General features: G+C 55.0%; 1 protein-coding gene across 9 annotated transcripts in view; it reads right to left on the bottom strand.

The window, feature by feature from the left end:
- Positions 1-18,498, bottom strand: part of STS (steroid sulfatase) — a 138,878-nt gene that overhangs the window by 95,699 nt on the left and 24,681 nt on the right. For 4 of the 9 annotated variants that reach the window (XM_066356783.1, XM_066356781.1, XM_066356782.1 and 1 more), the window contains one exon: positions 6,448-6,579. The exons of 2 other annotated variants lie outside the window; for them this stretch is intronic. The gene's annotated coding sequence lies outside the window, so the exon portion shown is untranslated. Of the gene's footprint in view, positions 1-6,447; positions 6,580-12,625; positions 12,719-12,982; positions 13,037-16,239; positions 16,318-18,498 lie in introns of those variants that run through there. 3 more of the 9 variants (XM_066356785.1, XM_066356787.1, XM_066356784.1) reach the window with 3 other exon arrangements.

Genomic DNA, 18,498 nt, shown 5'->3' with positions numbered 1-18,498 from the left:
CAAGTCAGACCAAGCATACTGCTTTTAGTTCTGAAGCCAAGCAGTGCTTATCAGCAAGGAGCAAAGCGGGCTTTGTTGCACCTGGTGGGACGCACAGGCCCGCAGACCCGGAGTAAACCCAGCCGTGGAGAGCCACGCAGAGATGACCCAGAACAGAAGAATGTGCCTCGTGCCCCAAGTCCATGGAGAAAGTGCCCGGACAAGCAAGAGGACTGACCTCCCTTGTGCACCTGCAAATATCACCTGATGCACAGGCATTCCTCATCTTCAGTCACGGGGACGAGGGGTAGCCAAGGACAGCCCACTGGGTGCGACAGGGTCACCCTCACAAAGGGGACCCGGGCCCTGGCCAGTTGGCTCAGCGGTAGAGCGTCAGCCTGGCGTGCAGGAGTCCGGGTTCGATTCCCGGCCAGGGCACACAGGAGAAGCGCCCATCTGCTTTTCCACCCCTCCCCCTCTCCTTCCTCTCTGTCTCTCTCTTCCCCTCCCGCAGCCAAGGCTCCATTGGAGCAAAGTTGGCCCGGGTGCTGAGGACGGCTCCACGGCCTCTGCCTCAGGCGCTAGAATGGCTGCAGTTGCAACGGAGCAACGCCCCAGAGGGGCAGAGCATCGCCCCCTGGTGGGCATGCCGGGTGGATCCCGGTCGGGCGCATGCGGGAGTCTGTCTGACTGCCTCCCCGTTTCCAACTTCAGAAATATACAAAAATAAACAAACAAACAAAAAAACAATGGGGACCTCAGCCAGCATAGCACCCCTGACTCGGAGAGAGGAGGGTGCCCACCCCCTGCCTCTTATGAACGGGTCCCGTATGGAACTTTAGAAATACAGTCAACGGAACTGATGTACCTCCTCACAAAGGAGAAGCAGAATAACTTTTATATAATTCCCCCAACTTTTTTTTTTAAATTTTCATACTCTGAAGACCATATAATTTCACTCATATGTGAGATATCAAACAGAAAGCAATGAAGAAACGCACAGAGAAACTCACAGACACAGACGACAGCGTGGTGGTGGCCAGAGGGGGGTGATGGGGTTAAATGTACGGTCGGATATGACCCTGAGACTCCCTGACCTAGAGAACAGGAAAGAACAGTGACGTGGTGATGGGGGGGGGGGGATGGGGCAGGGAGGACGGGTGTAACGAGGGACAAACAGAAGGTGACAGAAGATGATTTGACTTTGGGTGACAAACACACAACCCAGTCAGCAGTTCACATGCTGTAGAGACGTTTATCTGAAACCTGTGGGTTCTTACGAACCAGCGTCACCCCAGTACATTTCTCAATCGGAAGAAAAACAAAAAGAAAAAAAAAAATAAGCATGAGAAATGTAACTGGCAGGTACAATTCAGATCGTTTCCAGATTTTCTGCCCCATAGAAACAAGCATCTATCATTTCATAGGGGGGGGGATATATCAATATAGTGATAGACGGAGATTAGATTGGGTAGTGGGCACACCCGGCAACGTACAGATGATAGATCATAAAACTGGATGCTTGAAACTTATATAGTATTTTAAACGTATGTCATGCCCTCCCCCCAAAAAAAAATTTTTACTTTAAAAAAATTGATATACTTGAGGCCCTGGCCGGTTGGCTCAGTGGTAGAGCATCGGCCTGGCGTGCGGAAGTCCCGGGTTCGATTCCTGGCCAGGGCACACAGGAGAGGCACCCATCTGCTTCTCCACCCCTCCCCCTCTCCTTCCTCTCTGTCTCTCTCTTCCCCTCCCGCAGCCAAGGCTCTACTGGAGCAAGGTTGGCCTGGGTGCTGACGATGGCTCTGTGGCCTCTGCCTCAGGCTCCAGAATGGCTCTGATTGCAACAGAGCGACGCCCCAGATGGGCAGAGCATCGCCCCCTGATGGGCGTGCCGGGTGGATCCCGGTCGGGCGCATGAGGGAGTCTGTCTGACTGCCTCCCTGTTTCTGGCTTCAGAAATAAAAATTAAAAAAAATTGATATATTTGAAAAAAATAAAAGTGAGCATAGCTATACTTTGTCACTTAGGTTTCCTGTTTACACCTCCCTTCTGGCTACTTCCCTTCTGTCTGTCTCTCTCTATGTACCTGTGCATGTGCCTCACATACACCTATGCATACATACATGGATACATGGACCTATACATTCTACATCAGAAGATGAACAAAAGGATCTGTCGTTACATTTGTACACGGTGATGTCTCGCGGTCACTTGCAGAGATTGTGACATTCCACCCCTTGAACTAGTCTGGCTGTGGGGTCTTGTAGGACCACCCCCCCTTTTTTTTTGTATTTTTCTGAAGCTGGAAACGGGGAGGCAGTCAGACAGACTCCCGCATGCGCCTGACCGGGATCCACCCGGCATGCCCACCAGGGGGCGATGCTCTGCCCGTCTGGGGCGTCACTCTGTCATGACCAGAACCACTCTAGCGCCTGGGGCAGAGGCCAAGGAGCCATCCCCAGTGCCCGGGCCATCTTTGCTCCAATGGAGCCTCGGCTGCGGGAGGGAAAGAGAGAGACAGAGAGGAAGGAGGGGGGGGGGGTGGAGAAGCAGATGGGCGCTTCTCCTGTGTGCCCGGGCTGGGAATCGAACCCGGGACTCCTGCACGCCAGGCCAATGCTCTACCACTGAGTCAACCGGCCAGGGCCAGACCACCCCCTTTTCTTCTGGGACCACAATGTGAACACCAGCGTGATCCAACCCACTGACCCACGGACAGTCCCCTAGTCTCACTAGGCCACTGGGGTTCCCTGTCCCCAGTACACACAGGGTCCGTTCAGGGTTACGGCTTGGTTGCTATGTTTAGTCACGCTGTAGCATCTGGGGCAGCCTTCTGCTATTTGCTTTATGGGACACTGAATTTGTGGGAGAGAATTTGGGTCAATGATCTCATCCAATGCAGTGCACTTTGAATTTGTTTGTTTATGACCTCGTGAACATCTAGATTCAGGATGGTCCTTTTGGGGCAGGGGACTCAGTCCAGATAGTTTGGGGTCCTTCTTCCTGCCTCCTACCTGGGGATGCATGACAGCCAGGGGCCTCACTGGTGACGTTCCCTGGGGTACCCTCCAGAGAGCCCCATTTTCTCCCACGATCTACTTCTTTTTTTTTTATTTTTTGTATTTTTCTGAAGCTGGAAACGGGGAGAGACAGTCAGACAGACTCCCGCATGCGCCTGACCGGGATCCACCCGGCACGCCCACTAGGGGCAATGCTCTGCCCACCAGGGAGCGATGCTCTGCCCCTCCGTGGCGTCGCTCTGTTGCGACCAGAGCCACTCTAGCACCTGGGGCAGAGGCCAAGGAGCCATCCCCAGCGCCGGGGCCATCTTTGCTCCAATGGAGCCTTGGCTGCGGGAGGGGAAGAGAGAGACAGAGAGGAAGGAGGGGGGGGGTGGAGAAGCAGATGGGCGCTTCTCCTGTGTGCCCTGGCCGGGAATCGAACCCGGGTCCCCTGCACGCCAGGCCGACACTCTACCGCTGAGCCAACCGGCCAGGGCCCGATCTACTTCTTAATGAATCTTCTCTCATTCACTGTCTCTGAGACACACAACACCATCACCGTTATTATGATGATGTTTAGTTTGGGATTATCTTGATCCCAACACGTGCTGTTCATCTCCTTCGTGAGGGGTGTCTGATCTGCTTGCAAAGCCTTTTCATTCCCATCAAAGGATTTCTTTTTTTTATTATTTTCTGGTTTTTTTGACAGAGACAGAGAGAGACAGAGACAGAGAGAGGGACACACAGGGGACAGACAGACAGGAAAAAAGACAGATGAGAAGCATCAAGCCTTTGTTGTGGCTCCTTAGTTGTTCATTGATTGCTTTCTCATATGTGCCTTGACCGGGGAGGGGGAGGGGTTACAGCAGACCAAGTGACCCCTGGCTCAAGCCGGCAACCTTAGGCTGAAGCTGTCGATCTTGGGCTTCAAGCCAGAGACCTTTGGGCTCACGCCAGCAACCATGGGGTCATGTCTATGATCCCACGCTCAAGCCAGCGACCCCGTGCTCAAGCTGGCGACCTTGGGGTCTCGAACCTGGGTCCTTCATATCCCAGTCCGACGCTCTATCCACTGTGCCCCTGTCTGGTCAGGCTGGCAAAGGATTTCTAAGAACCTCTGTTGCTCTTGGTACAGACGAAGGCAAAATGAGGCAACAGACTGCGGGCAGGCAACGTCTCACAAAATCCTCCCCTTTCATCGCGCAAGACAGCTTTCTGCCAACACCCCTCAGGCTGGTGTTGGGGGGGGACCCGTTAGAAATGGCAGGCACGGCGAACAAGCGTTCTCTCGACTACCACGCGAGTCTTCCCGCACTTCCAGACAGGACACGCCGTCGTACGGGAGACCCCCGCCTTCTGAGCTGCGAAGTGGGTCAGCACGGCCCGTGGGGGCGGGGGCCGTCGGCTGGTGAGACAGCGCGAAGATTGTGATTAGCCGCTTAGGAAGGGACACTTCAGTCCCACTGAAAGGCCCCTACTTCAGCTCAGCGCACAAAGCAAGGATAATGAACACTGCACACGCTGGTCATGAATTAAGCATGAGCTTTCTCAGACTCGCGCTTTTAATTAGCTGTGGAGAAGGTCCGCTTTCTCTGAGCACTGCGAGTGGGCTCCAAAAAAAAAATAAAGAAAATGTCAATCTCCCCTCTAAATGAGCAAAAGGAAAAGAAGAAGAGGAAGAAGAAGAAGAGGAGGAGGAGGAGGAGGAAGCTAAGCTACTTAGAACATTCCCTCACAAAGCGTACAGTGATCTTGTAGGAACCCAAATAAAACTTGATAGTGCAGGTGCCCACGGCTTTGAAAGCTGGGTCAGAAACGAATGGAGGGGCACACAGCGGCCCCACCGTTCACGGGAGCACGGGGAAATAAATTATTCTTTTGACACCCTCGAAAAATTTGTTCCCGTCACACAGGGAAGGGACCCACGGGCCTTTCAGAGAACAGATGACGGAAATCACAGCAGAGGAGGGATCGGGTTGAGGCGCTCGTTGGGAAGGAGGGGGCGCCCGCAAGCCAGGCCTCTGAGGACGTCCCCTCCAGGAGGGACCCTCCGCCCCTTGTAGGGGGGGCTCCGATTTGAATGCGGGAAGGTCACTGTCTTTCTGTTCTCTTTAATTCTGAGTCCAGCTCAGCTCCCTCAACGTTAAGGACCACGGATTATTCTACAAAGAAGGAGAACGCTGAGATGAAGGCTCTTGTCCCGTCCCATCGAGCAGGGAGACCCCTACCTGGGCACTTGAGGACACAAGGCTGACTAACCCTTTCTGGTGGCTCTGTCCCAGGCATGGCGTGACAGACAGCGGCATCCCTGCCCTCCGCCCTCGGGGTGCCAGGACCACCTCCCCTCCAAAGCTACGGAACCCCACAGGCCTTCAGGCTTTGCCAGGTTCCCCCAGAAGGGCAGAATCACCCTGACGCCGACTGCCTGCCCGAAATGCTGAATTCGACTCCCATCACCCTGGCTGGCAGCCTCCCCCGGCATTCGTGCGTGTCCCCAGACAAAGAGCGTCCTCTGCTTTTCACGACCGTCCCGGGCACAGCGGGCAATCAGCGTCCTCGGCAGGCCCAGCCAGTGGACGGAGGGCCGGCGTCCAAATCCCGGGTCCCTCCCACTCAGTGTCTTTCCTTACTGATGTGGACCACTACCTTCCCTCCAAGCAGCTCAGTGCGCAGGCCTGCGAGCCTCCTGCGTCCGGGGCTGGGGGCAGGGACGCGCCACGATGACAGACAGTGCCCACCGTGACATCACAATGTGGCACGTCGCACCGTGTGTCACAGGACGGCAGTGTCACAGAGACACGGCCTCTTCCGGGACAAGAGCGTACGGCGCGGCTGCTCACCAGCAGGTCTTTGCCACCGTTCCCCCCACAAGCCGTCCCCAGCACCCCACACACATGCGTGCACCTTCCCCAGGGGGAGGAAGCACCCCTCCTACGGGAAGCCCTCCAGCTTGCAGCTGCGATCCCGAGCCTTCCACTCTTCCGTGGTGTGGCCGCGGTGCTGATTCAGCTCGAGCCGCCTCCCAGGGAGGTCCAGGATGGGGGTGTCTGCCACGTAGGGGTACCCTGCACCGTCCCCCTCGCACGGGCGTCCCACCCACACACACCGCCTGCCTTTGGTCAGCTCTCGGGAAGGACGGCGGTTCTCTATGCAAACACGCCGGCCCCGTCCACACGCCCCTAAGTCAGCAGAGCGACCCTTTGCTGGAAAGTCCACTTAGAACGAAAAGGCCACGGGGCCAGCTCCAAATCTGTGTTCGTCCTGTAGCATCCCAGCCTCCCAGCACGCGGTCACGCAGGTCACCAGACGCTCCCGCCCTACGACGTGGGCGTGGCGGGGCAGGGCGTGGCGGGGCGTGGTGGGGCGTGGCGGGGCGTGGAAAGGGCGTGCCCCCCCCCCCCTCCCGGGCCCGGCCACGCTGTTGTCTGAGGGGGGCACCCACAGCGGCCTTTCTTCTACTTACTCCGTTTGATAGCTTGGAGAGGGTCTTGGGGCTTGTTCTCAAAAGGTGTCGAGCGATGGCCGACCACCATGTGCAGATGAGAGTGAGGCGAGCGGCTACCAGCACAGACACTCGGGGGCCATCGGGTTCACCCTGGGAAGAAGTCATTCCAAACAGGAAGAGTCACACACCGGATAAGCACACGCGGAACGACTTCAGTGAGCTCATCTCCTGCCCGAAGAGGCCCTAGGCCCGCGTGCTTCTTTCTTTCCACGCCCTGCCTGACTCCTTGTCAGTCACCGGCAGGTCTCAGCCGAGAAGCCACCACCTCCAAGAAGCCCCCCCTGATTACCCGGAATATAAAGCAAATATATTCCCTCCGCGGTTGACTATCACAGGATCCGTTCCTTTCTGGACTGCCTTTATTGCTATTGGCAAAAAATGCATTTATTTGTTTTCTTCTTTTCTGAGGTCTGTCCTTCCCATGGGCAATAAGGATGTAGATTTATAGACATTAGGACGTCCTGTTGGGATATGTGCTGGGTTTTGTCTAAATGTCAGCGACTAAAAACCATGCAGGCGTCCCCAAACTACGGCCCGCGGGCCGCATGCGGCCCCCTGAAGCCGTTTATCCGGACCTTGCCACACTTCCAGAAGGGGCACCTCTTTCAGTGGTGGCCAGTGAGAGGAGCACTGTATGTAGCAGCCCTCCAACGGTCTGAGGGACAGTAAACTGGCCCCCTGTGTAAAAAGTTTGGGGACCCCTGAATAAGGTCTACTGGAAAGTTCTGTCCGTTTCTATCACAACAAGTTTAGACACGTAAGCACATGTTTATTTGGGGCATGTGTGCTTCTCTATTTGTATCACTTAATGTATACATACTGACGTAGCAAATGAACTAAAACAAAGTTGATTCACGTTAGTCTTATTTGTGAAGCGATAGTGTACCCATGGCTACTGATAAAGTTCATTGACGCCACTGTAAGTTTCACGAATTTCAACAGGAAGAAGTGCTACAGAAGCATGTCTGTCGCATCCACCGTATTCCCCGGACTTAGCACCCTCTGACGATCCCTTGCTTTTGTCCTTACAGAATTTTTTGAAGGGCAAAAAATTCAAAAATGAAGAAGATATCAAACAAGCACTGGTTCAATTTTTCGCATCAAAAGATAAAACATTTCTCAAAAATGGGGTATACAAATTGCCCTCACGCTGGCAAGAAATCATTAATAATAATGGCAATTATATTATTTAATAAGTTCATTGATGGTAAGAAAAATTTGTATTTTGTTTTATTCCAAAAACGGACAGAACTTTCCGGTAGACCTTACACACACACACACACACACACACACACACACACACACACACACACATTCAAAGGAATCTTGATGGCAGATTTGATACCTTATCAAAGGGACATGGTCCCCCACTGCTAGCTCTCAATAAATTATTTTCTTCACAAAGCGGGGGTCACAAACTCCAATCCATGGGACTGTTCCTCCTCCCTCTGTCCAAGTCTTTTTGTAGCCAAGGAAGAACGTTTTCCTCTTTTAACATTGTGAAATGATTGGGGTGAGGGGGGGAAGGATACTTTGCAATTCCTGAACAGCCCACGACATTCACGCGTCCGCGTCCACAAACACACTGAACGGGAACAAAAGCTATAACCCCGCACACTCAGCGCCTACAGCTGAGTGCCACGGTGTAAGAGGGGTGGCCTTTGACACACACGCTTTGTTCCCGAAAAGTCAAACCTGGCCTTTGAGGGAATGTGTTTCCGCCTCAGATGGGCAGCCTCACACAGGAGTTGAAAATGAGCTTAGAAAAAAAAACCATCAAGATTCCTTTGAATGTGTGTGTGTGTGTGTATATATATATATATATATATATATATATATATATATATATATATATTATGGTTTTTAGTCATTGACATTTAGACAAAACCCAGCACATATCCCAACAGGACGTCCTAATGTCTAAATCTATCGTCTATAACTTTTCAAATACAAAGTATCATCCCGCTCCGTAAATAACATGCTCGCCGCAAAACGCGGCGTTCGAGAAAAATGACTGCCTGCCGTATAGATTTTTGTAAATGTGAATCTTGTTTTATGGAAGTTAAGCTTCTCGCAACAATGTCTTGGGGGGTCAATCCGTGTCCCAGAAATGTTACTCCCCCCCCCCCCGCCACTTCTCCCTTCCGCCAGAGATGGCATTTGAAACCGTAATCAATCTTCCGGCAGGGCCCTTTCATGTTCGATCCTTGTTGAAAATGGAACAACGTTCTGTCAACGTGGAGCCTTCAACTCCCGCTGTAGCCGGGACAGACCCGCCGGGCAGGGTCACCTGTTCCGTTTTCTTTGCCATGACCTGACCCCGGCCAGGCTACGACCCCACGGACACGGATCTGAGCAGTAGGACGACTCCCCGTGGGAGGCAGATAAGATTGAGATCATTTTCCAGTCCCATAAAGGACCAAGCCTTTATTTACAGAGAATAGGCTTTCACAGCTCAGCCCGGGAACCCTTTGAGGGACACCCGAAATTCTGAGCTCACTCCCCCGCAGGTGCGTCACGAAGAAAAAGGAACTCGTCTAAAGGGATTAAGTCACAATGCCCATCACACAGGGGCTTGCCACCGGGGACCCTACCCGCTGAAGGAAACGGCCACAAAAGAAAATCGAAAAGCTCGTGCTCAGAGAAGGCGTCTTTCAAAAGAGTATTAGACGGGCTCTCAGCGAGGGGTGTCTCTGTCCCTCCTGAGGGGGGTCAGGAGGCAAGGTCTAGAGCAGGGGTCCCCAAACTTTTTTCACAGGGGGCCAGTTCACTGTCCCTCAGACCGTTGGAGGGCCAGACTATAAAAAAAAAACTATGAACAAATCCCTATGCACACTGCACATATCTTATTTTAAAGTAAAAAAACAAAATGGGAACAAATACAATATTTAAAATAAAGAACAAGTCAATTTAAATCAACAAACTGACCAGTATTTCAATGGGAACTATGCTCTTCTCACTGACCACCAATGAAAGAGGTGCCTCTTCCGGAAGTACGGCGGGGGCTGGATAAATGGCCTCAAGGGGGCCGCATGCGGCCCGCAGGCCGTAGTTTGGGAACTCCTGGTCTAGAGACATTTCTGGTTCTCACAGTTGGGTGGGTATTGCCCAGATCCAGTGGATAGAGGCCAGGGACATTGCTCAACATCCTATATTGTACAAGACGGCCACCCCCACAAAGAAGCATCCATCCCAGCACACACACCCCGTCCTTAACACCACAAAGAATGAGTTGGTCTCCGTATCAGTAGTGTCAACTATAAAAAAAAAAACTATGAACAAATCCCTAGGCACACTGCACATATCTTATTTTAAAGTAAAAAAAAAAAAAAAAATGAAATGGGAACAAATACAATATTTAAAATAAAGAACAAGTAGATTTAAATCAACAAACTGACCAGTATTTCAATGGGAACTATGGGCCTGCTTTTGGATAATGAGATGGTCAATGTCCAGTTCCATATTTGGCACTGCTAGCCGGAACAAGTGATATGACGCGCTTCCGGAGCCGTGACATGTACATCCTGCGTCACTGGAAGTAGTACTGTACGTGAGCGATGCTGCGCTTTGCGGCGCCCCCACATACAGTACTTCCGGAGCACAGGATGTGGATGCATCCTGTGCTCCTCTCACTGACCACCAATGAAAGAGGTGCCCCTTCCGGAAGTGCGGCAGGGGGCTGGATAAATGGCCTCAGGAGGCCACATGCAGCCCACGGGCCGTAGTTTGGGAACCCGTTCTACAGTATGCAGAGCTCTGAGTTCTGAACTGCACCTGCCTTCCGGGCCTCACGATAAGAGACTCTGGAGCAGAGGTCCCCAGACTTTTTACACAGGGGGCCAGTTCACTGTCCCTCAGACCGTTGGAGGGCTGGACTAAAAAAAAAACTATGAACAAATCCCTATGCACACTGCACATATCTTATTTTAAAGTAAAAAAACAAAACGGGAACAAATACAATATTTAAAATAAAGAACAAGTAAATTTAAATCAACAAACTGACCAGTATTTCAATGGGAACTATGCTCCTCTCACTGACCACCAATGAAAGAGGTGCCCCTTCCGGAAGTGCGGTGGGGGCCGGACAAATGGCCTCAGGGGGCCGCATGTGGCCCGCAGGCCGTAGTTTGGGGACCCCTGCTCTGGAGGTCTCTGCTCATTTAGCCTGTGCTGAGAGCCCCCCTGCCTAGCAGTGGACCCTGGGAATGGAACCAGGAATGCAACCACGGCACATGCCATGTGGCACTCTGCCCACAAGGGACGCCTGGAATGATCCCACCCAGTCAGACGGGTGCCGTTCTCACTCAGGAAACACCTTTTCCGGCAGAGGTAGGTTGTCAGCGGGCGGCGGGGAGGGACAGAGCACAGAACGCAAGGTGGGATGTATCCTCTGCCGCCCACGGTGGAGACTCAGCCATGAGTCTCCAGCCATGACTGGGAGCCCGGGTCCACGTCACAGCCGCGGTCAAAAGCGCCAGGACGCCTATGCCCCGAGTCTGACAGCACGGCAGCCTGCTCGCCTGAAATACCGCCCAGTCCGAATGGGTGACAGAAACCAAACCCTGACATCAGCTGAGCGCAGGGACGCCGACCCAAAGCTGGGGGCGGCAGGAGTTACAGCCACGGACGTATCACCCTTGCCAAGGTGTTCTCTCAGTTCCTCGTGTCTCAGGGACGGAGGGAGGCTCCTGCTGGGCTGGCGGTGGGGGGGCCGAGTCGTTACAGCTTCCATGTCCATGTGATCGTTCTCAAAGGGTCAGCCGGGGACTTGGCGCGTCCAATGGAAAGCTAGTGGAAACGGCCATGATCATTCTCACTCCGGAGCTGCAGGAAGCTAACGTCTCCATCTGCACAGTGGCATCGCTGACGCAGTCAACACTCTCCCTCTCCCCCTCTCCCTGTAAGCCTGCCGTCCATCCAGACAGTGGGACTGGCACCCGCCATCGGGCCTCTGCTGAGTCTCGTCCGCGGTTAGGTTATGTCCGCGGGGTATTCAGGGTCAACATCCCACAGAACGCCACCTGGGGGGGGGGGCTGGGAATATCGGGGGGAAGGAGACCACTTTGTAAAGGACGTGATTGTCGGACCACTCTGCTGTCCACCTGAGACTGCTACCAAACAACACTGAATGCGACCTGTCCCTTAAGCGTACCATTTTATTATTATTATTATTATTTTTTTGTATTTTTCTGAAGCTGGAAACGGGGAGGCAGTCAGACAGACTCCCGCATGCGCCCGACCGGGATCCACCCGGCACGCCCACCAGGGGCGATGCTCTGCCCACCAGGGGGCGATGCTCTGCCCCTCCGGGGTGTCGCTCTGTTGCGACCAGAGCCATTCTAGTGCCTGAGGCAGAGGCCACAGAGCCATCCCCAGCGCCCGGGCCATCTTTGCTCCAATGGAGCCTCAGCTGCGGGAGGGGAAGAGAGAGACAGAGAGGAAGGAGAGGGGGAGAGGTGGAGAAGCAGATGGGCGCTTCTCCTGTGTGCCCTGGCTGGGAATCGAACCCGGGACTCCTGCACGCCAGGCCGATGCTCTACCACTGAGCCAACCGGCCAGGGTTAAGCGTAGCGTTTTAAAAAGGAAACTGTGCACAGAGTAGCTGACAGTCGGCACCGTTCCAAGCACACTGGCGACTCACCAGCTACGACACTGGGAGGAAACTATGAAAGAGCCACAGGAAACATCCCAGAGGCGTCCACTGTGTACTTAGTACAGGCAGAAAGCACACCGCCCTCTCATTGAGATCACAATTTGAGCCACACAGACAAAAAAAAAAAAAAAAAAGGTGGAAATGTAACCTGAGCTGCCTGACACAATCTTGGAAATTGAGATGGCATTGGAAAAGGTTCCTGGCAGCTGTATTCAAAGGTAGCCAGCCAGGTGGGTGTATGTGGAATGCCTGTAATCCCCACACAGCTGACCAGTGTCACCGGTGCGGACCCACCGAGTCTGGACCTAACCGAGCCTATCCTCGGAGGCAAGCCGCACTTCACAGACGCCGGTGCCCGGGGACCGGTTCCATTGCCCAATTCACGGCCGGGCGGGAGCCAGGAGCGCGCTCTCCGCTCGCTGACGAGAAAGTCCCCGTGTTCCCGCGCCCCTCCCCGCCTAGGTGTCGAATCAGATCGCTCACCTCACAAGCTGGACGCGGCGGAATGGGACTTGCAGGACCAACGACGTAGGTTGGTTAGCCCAGCAGGCCCGCAGATAATGGCTCCAGATAGGGCTGGAATGCAAACTATGCGTAAGGCCTTGGGCGGCTGCCTCCCTGGGCCACCGGCCCTCAGACCCCCCCCGGTTCTGGCTGCAGCCCACGGCAGGGGCGACACGCCGCTCAGCCTGGGCGGAGGGAGGTCGGGCGCAGGTGGGAAAAGAAAGGGAGAGTGACCGGCCCGTCCCCGTGGGCAGGCGAGCGGGCGGCACGCGTCCAGCAGCCCCTGCCTGTGCTGGCTGCATGCCCGGTCCACGCACAAGAGCAGGCCCCACTCACCGGCTCAGAGACTCCTGGCGCGGTGGCCACCTTTCCTCCCGGAGGGCCGGGCGGCCTCGAGACCACGCACTGTCCTCTCCGAATTTTCAACCCTCAGAAACGAGCCTGACCCTGTTCTCGGGCCCCAGGATCTGCCGCTGCTGTAGGGTGGGCGTGACGGCCCCTCGGGGGCCCCTCGCCCCGGCTGGCCGGAGGCCCCTGTCTGGTTTTTATCTCCTGGGAGCCATGTGACCTTGTGTATCAGGTGACCTGCGTGTCTGGGAGCCCCCCCCCCCTCCCTTTTATGACAGCTGAGCCAGAATAGCCCGGCGTGCGGCTCTTCCTAACAGGCTGCAGGGCAGAGAGAAACAGGTCTCCTGGCTGCCAAGCTGGAAACCAACCCAGGGAGCGTGCCAGGGGCACCCCGGCCGGCGGCATGCGTCCCGCCCGCCCGCCCGCCGGCATGCAGGTTGGGACAGGCGGTATTCTAATTCTGCCTCCCGGGGCCGCGGCCTGACAGACACACTCCTCCAAGGCGCGCACCTCAGAACCGCAGGCAGAGTAACACCCGCGGTGCAAACTGTAACATCCACCGGGTACAAAGAACAAACGTCGGAGACTTTCAGGAGTATAGATGTAACTTTACTGGCCAGTTTTACCTGCACAGGGGCAAATCCCCAAGGTGTCCGGAGACACCGTGCTCACAAGGAGCTGCGGATGGGACTCGCCCCTAGCGCTCACAGCTCAATCTTTTTATAAGCTAAGCAAGCAAGCCTCATACAGAAGCAGATGTGGCGGTAACCTATTTGCTAAGGGGGCTGCACATAGCATAGCAACAGGGGCTGGGGTCTAGCTCATTGGCGAATTCCAAACCTAAACTTCTGATAAGGGTCTTTTAACCAATAGAATGCAAACGTTTGTCTCTTTTTCTTTCTTTTTTTCTCTCTCTCAGCCTCACAGGGTCCCTATCTGTCTCTGCTTCTTGAACGACCTTGGGCATGTTATTCCTAACAGAACAGGAGCAGGACCTGCCTGTAACCCTTAAGTTCCCTGTTCCATTAGTGCCCTGCTTATTTTCTGATCTTCTCTTGGTCCTTACACAAACCAGGCTGGGGGTTCCTGGCAGAGGTCCACGGAGAGCGACCGTGGGCCCTGGACAATCCCCACCCGTGCGGGCACCCAGCAGAACTCACGGCACCCCCTCCAGCAGACACTTACACACCCCCGTGCACAGAGGCAGCACCGACGAATGCCAAAAAGCAGGGGGAAAACAATGTCCACCCACAGGGGAATGGACGCACACCAGGTGGTCCGTCCAGAGAACGGAATACTATATAGCCCTGAAAAAGGATGCGGCTATAGTACCCAGCACCACGTGGAGGGCTGAGCGTGACCGTGAATCAAAGACACAAATGGCCACGTCGTGTGTGATTCCATTTACACAACTTCTCCAGAGTAACTGAATCCGCACAGACGGGGAGCGAGTCGCGACTGTTGCCGGGGGCGCTGGGATTGGCAATGGGTGGGCTGTGTGTGCCTGACGAAAGCCATTTTTATTTTGAGGGGCTGATGAAAATGTTCTAGAACTAGACAGGCAGTGGTTGAACAAGGAGGTTCGACATACCAAACGACTCTGAACTGTAGACTTTCAAAAGGATCATTGTATGTTGTGTGGCTTGCATTCCCAATAAGAAAAATCAACATGGCCTGACCAGGCGGTGGCGCAGCGGATGGAGCGCCGGACTGGGACGCGGAGGACCCAGGTTCGAGACCCCGAGGTCGCCAGCTTGAGCGCAGGCTCATCTGGTTTGAGCAAAGCTTACCAGCTTGGACCCAAGGTCGCTGGCTCGAGCAAGGGGTCACTTGGTCTGCTGTAGCCCCACGGTCAAGGCACATATGAGAAAGCAATCAGTGAACAACTAAGGTGCCACAACGAAAAACTGATGATTGATGCTTCTCATCTCTCTCCGTTCCTGTCTGTCTGTCCCTGTCTATCCCTCTGTCTGACTCTCTCTCTCTCTCTCTGTCACACACAAAAAAAGAAAAATAAACATGAACAAAGAGATCAAAGCTGATGTATTTTCTTTTTTAAATATCATCAAGCTTTTTCCTAACACTGGCAGGACCTGACACCCTCAGACTGAGACTCGGTGATGTGTCACAAACTCTCCTTGGAGAGGGAAGCAGGACCCCAGGCCCCAGGTGAGGGCTTGCACCCATCAGCCTGCAGCCCCACGACCATCCTGTGTGAGGGAAGACAGAGGACCTGGCTCCAGGCCCTGCCCAGCTGGACGTTGTGACATCTCTAGAGAGTGCGTGAGGTGGGGTAGGGGGGTCGGGGACCCGGAGACATGCCTCTGACCGATAGGATAGGGAGGAGCAAACGGCTGCACCCGGGACCGACATCCCTCACCCCAGTGGACCTGTGCACACACGTGAGTGGGCCTGGCCCCATCGGGAGCTGAGCCCTTGGAAAGTGACTCCAGGCACCAGACCTGCTCTCCCGCACGGCTCAGGACACAGGCAGCCGGGGTGTGGAATGCCACCACCGGGGTGGGAGGGGTGGCCCCTGGGAGCAGAGGGCCCCAATCCTAGAACCACGGGAACGAGCAGCTGCCAACACCTCAGATGAGGTGGGAAGGCCAGAAGTGAGTCCTAGACAGGGCCCCAACCCCGGCCAACAGCTCCACGCGTCCTTGTTAAGACTCTGGGCCCAGGGGACCCAGGGAAGCCGGGCCCACACTCCTGACCCCCAGAGAGGAGAATGAACAGGTGTTGTTCCAATCTCCCAACGTGGCAAGAACACCCGCTGGAGTGTCCCTAAAACAGGTCTAACCCTGGGCCCTGGCCGGTTGGCTCAGCGGTAGAGCATCAGCCTGGCGTGCGGGGGACCCGGGTTTGATTCCAGGCCAGGGCACATAGGAGAAGCGCCCATCTGCTTCTCCACCCCCTCCTTCTTCTCTGTCTCTCTCTTCCCCTCCTGCAGCCGAGGCTCCATTGGAGCAAAGATGGCCCGGGCGCTGGGGATGGCTCCTTGGCCTCTGCCCCAGGCGCCAGAGTGGCTCTGGTCGCAACAGACTCCTGACCCCCAGAGAGGAGAATGAACAGGTGTTGTTCCAATCTCCTGACGTGGCAAGAACACCCGCTGGAGTGTCCCTAAAACAGGTCTAACCCTGTAGGATTGAAGCAGGATGCAGGACCCACTCTTCTCAAAGGCAAGGGGTTTCCGGTGTCGAGCCACTGCGGGCAGGACAGCGACACCCAGAAAGGAGTCTGACCTTGTTTTCGGGGTACCCCGCCCTGGGCCCCGAGGCTTTCCTTCGGCTCCTGTGAAACGCCCCCATCGTGCCGGCGACAAACCCCGTTCCGCGCCCGCCTGGCGAGGTCGGCTGGAGCTCCCCTCCCTTCCGACCCGCAGCTGCTGACTCATGCACCCTGCAGGTCCGGGTCCCCCGTGAATGCATGTCACTCGGATTGATTTGCTGTGACAAGTTCCTGGAAGCCACCCATGCAGCTGACAACGGTGACGGTGGCTCCTGGTTATGTCAATCATTTGACATGACCCAGAAATGCCCACGGAAGCTTTCGACACCGCTCCGGGTGAGTCAGGCAGGGGACGGTGCCAATGCGGCCGGGGCAGAAAAGCTCCCGACGGTTGTGACACTCTCGCAAGAAAACAGGCTCCGTTGTCCCACCTTTCAAATGGGACCCCACATGGACCAGTGGCTGCCAACTGGGAGTGACCCTGCCCGGCAGGGGACACGGCCGCCTCTGGAGACGGGTCTGAGTGTCACAACCAGTGGGCGTTGCTTCCTGCACCCGGTGGGTAGAGGCCACGGATGCTACTAAACGTCCCACACGGCAGAAGGCGGTCCGTGACAAGAGAGGACAAGCCACCAATATCAGTGGTGTCGAGGAGGAAAATCCCACTGCAGGACTTCCTCATTTTTAAATGCTTGTGTTAGACCCAGTGGTTGTCACCCCGGGGAGGGGGGCACTGTCTTGTCCCCACCTCACCCCCCCCCACACACAATGTCTGGAGTCATTTCTGTTGTCCGCACTGGGCAGGGGTCCCCCAGGCATGGCCCGGGGAGTGTTGGAGGACGTGGCTAAATGTTCTACTGTGTTTACACAGAACAAAGGACTCTCCAACTCCAGATACAACGGTGCTCACGCTGAGAAAACAGGACCTGGACACACACATGGGCACCCAACACTTGCTTTCTTCTGAACCAAAAATGGACAAGTGTTTTCCTTCCCTCCCTCCCTTTACTTCTTTCTTTCTTCCTTTCTTTCTCTTTCTTTCTTCCTTCCTTCCTCCCTCCCTCCCTCCCTCCCTTCCTTCTTTCCTTCCTTCCTCCCTCCTTCCCTCCCTCCTTCCTTCCTTCCTTCCTCCCTCCCTCCTTCCTTCCTTCTTTCCTTCCTTCCTCCCTCCCTTCTTTCCTTCCTTCCTCCCTCCTTCCCTCCTTCCTCCCTCCCTTTCCTTCCTTTCTTCCTTCCTTCTTTCCTCCCTCCCTCCCTCCCTCCCTCCCTCCTTCCTTCCTTCTTTCCTTCCTCCCTCCCTCCCTCCCTCCTTCCTTCCTTCTTTCTTTCCTCCCTCCCTCCTCCCTTCTTTCCTCCCTCCCTCCCTCCCTTCCTCTTTCCTTCCTTCCTTCCTTCCTTCCTTCCTTCCTTCCTTCCTTCCTTCCTTCCTTCCTTCCTTCCTTCCTTCTTTCCTCCCTCCCTCCCTCCCTCCCTTCCTTCCTCTCTCTCTCTCTCTCTCTCTCTCTCTCTCTTTCTTCCTTTTTAAAATTAAATTTATTGGGAGACTCTAGTTAATAAAACCATATAGCTTTTAGCTTCACAACTTTACAATATATCGATTATATGCTGCACTGTGTGTTCACCACCGCGGTCCAGCCTCCCTCCATCCCCACCTGTCTCCCTGTCCCCCCGTCCTACCTCCCCACCCCCCCTCTCCCTCTGGTGAGCACCACACTGTGGTCTGCCTAAAAGGTTGTTTGTATTTCTCATTCTCTTCTGGTGTCTCTTTAAGAATGTATCCATGTTTCACCTCTTTTTTTTCAAAGTCAAGACATGCCTGTCACTGCCGCACCCCCCAGGTCACAGGACTCCCAGGCGGGCCCCCCGTGGCCCCCAGCTGACTTCAGGAAGTGGTGCTGCTGCAGCTCAGGGGCGTGGGCGTGAGTGTGGGCGGAGGGAAGGGGTCAGACGGGGCTCCGCCCTGGACACAGGAGCCACCCTGCACAGCTGCCGGCTGGGTTTCTGACCGTTCCCACATTAGTGCGCAGCTGAGAGCGTGCAGAGAGAGGACGCGGGTGGGAGAGGTGGGGCAGCCTCCGGGGGCCCACGGGTGCGTGGCGGGGCACGCTGGGGGGGGGGGGGACGGACCGCACAGGGTCACGTGGCTAAAAACAAACCCACTTCCACTGGGACTTGCAACTCCAGGTCCAAAGTCTCGAAAGGCACGCTTCCAGGGACAGAATTTTTTGGATTTTACCAGGTAATGGCGTTTTTTAAAAAAAATCGAAATGAAT

This window comes from Saccopteryx leptura, chromosome X (genome assembly GCF_036850995.1).
Source record: "Saccopteryx leptura isolate mSacLep1 chromosome X, mSacLep1_pri_phased_curated, whole genome shotgun sequence".
NCBI lineage: Eukaryota > Metazoa > Chordata > Mammalia > Chiroptera > Emballonuridae > Saccopteryx > Saccopteryx leptura.
The sequence above is the reverse complement of the archived record's forward strand: the minus strand, read 5'-3'. Positions and strand labels throughout refer to the sequence as shown.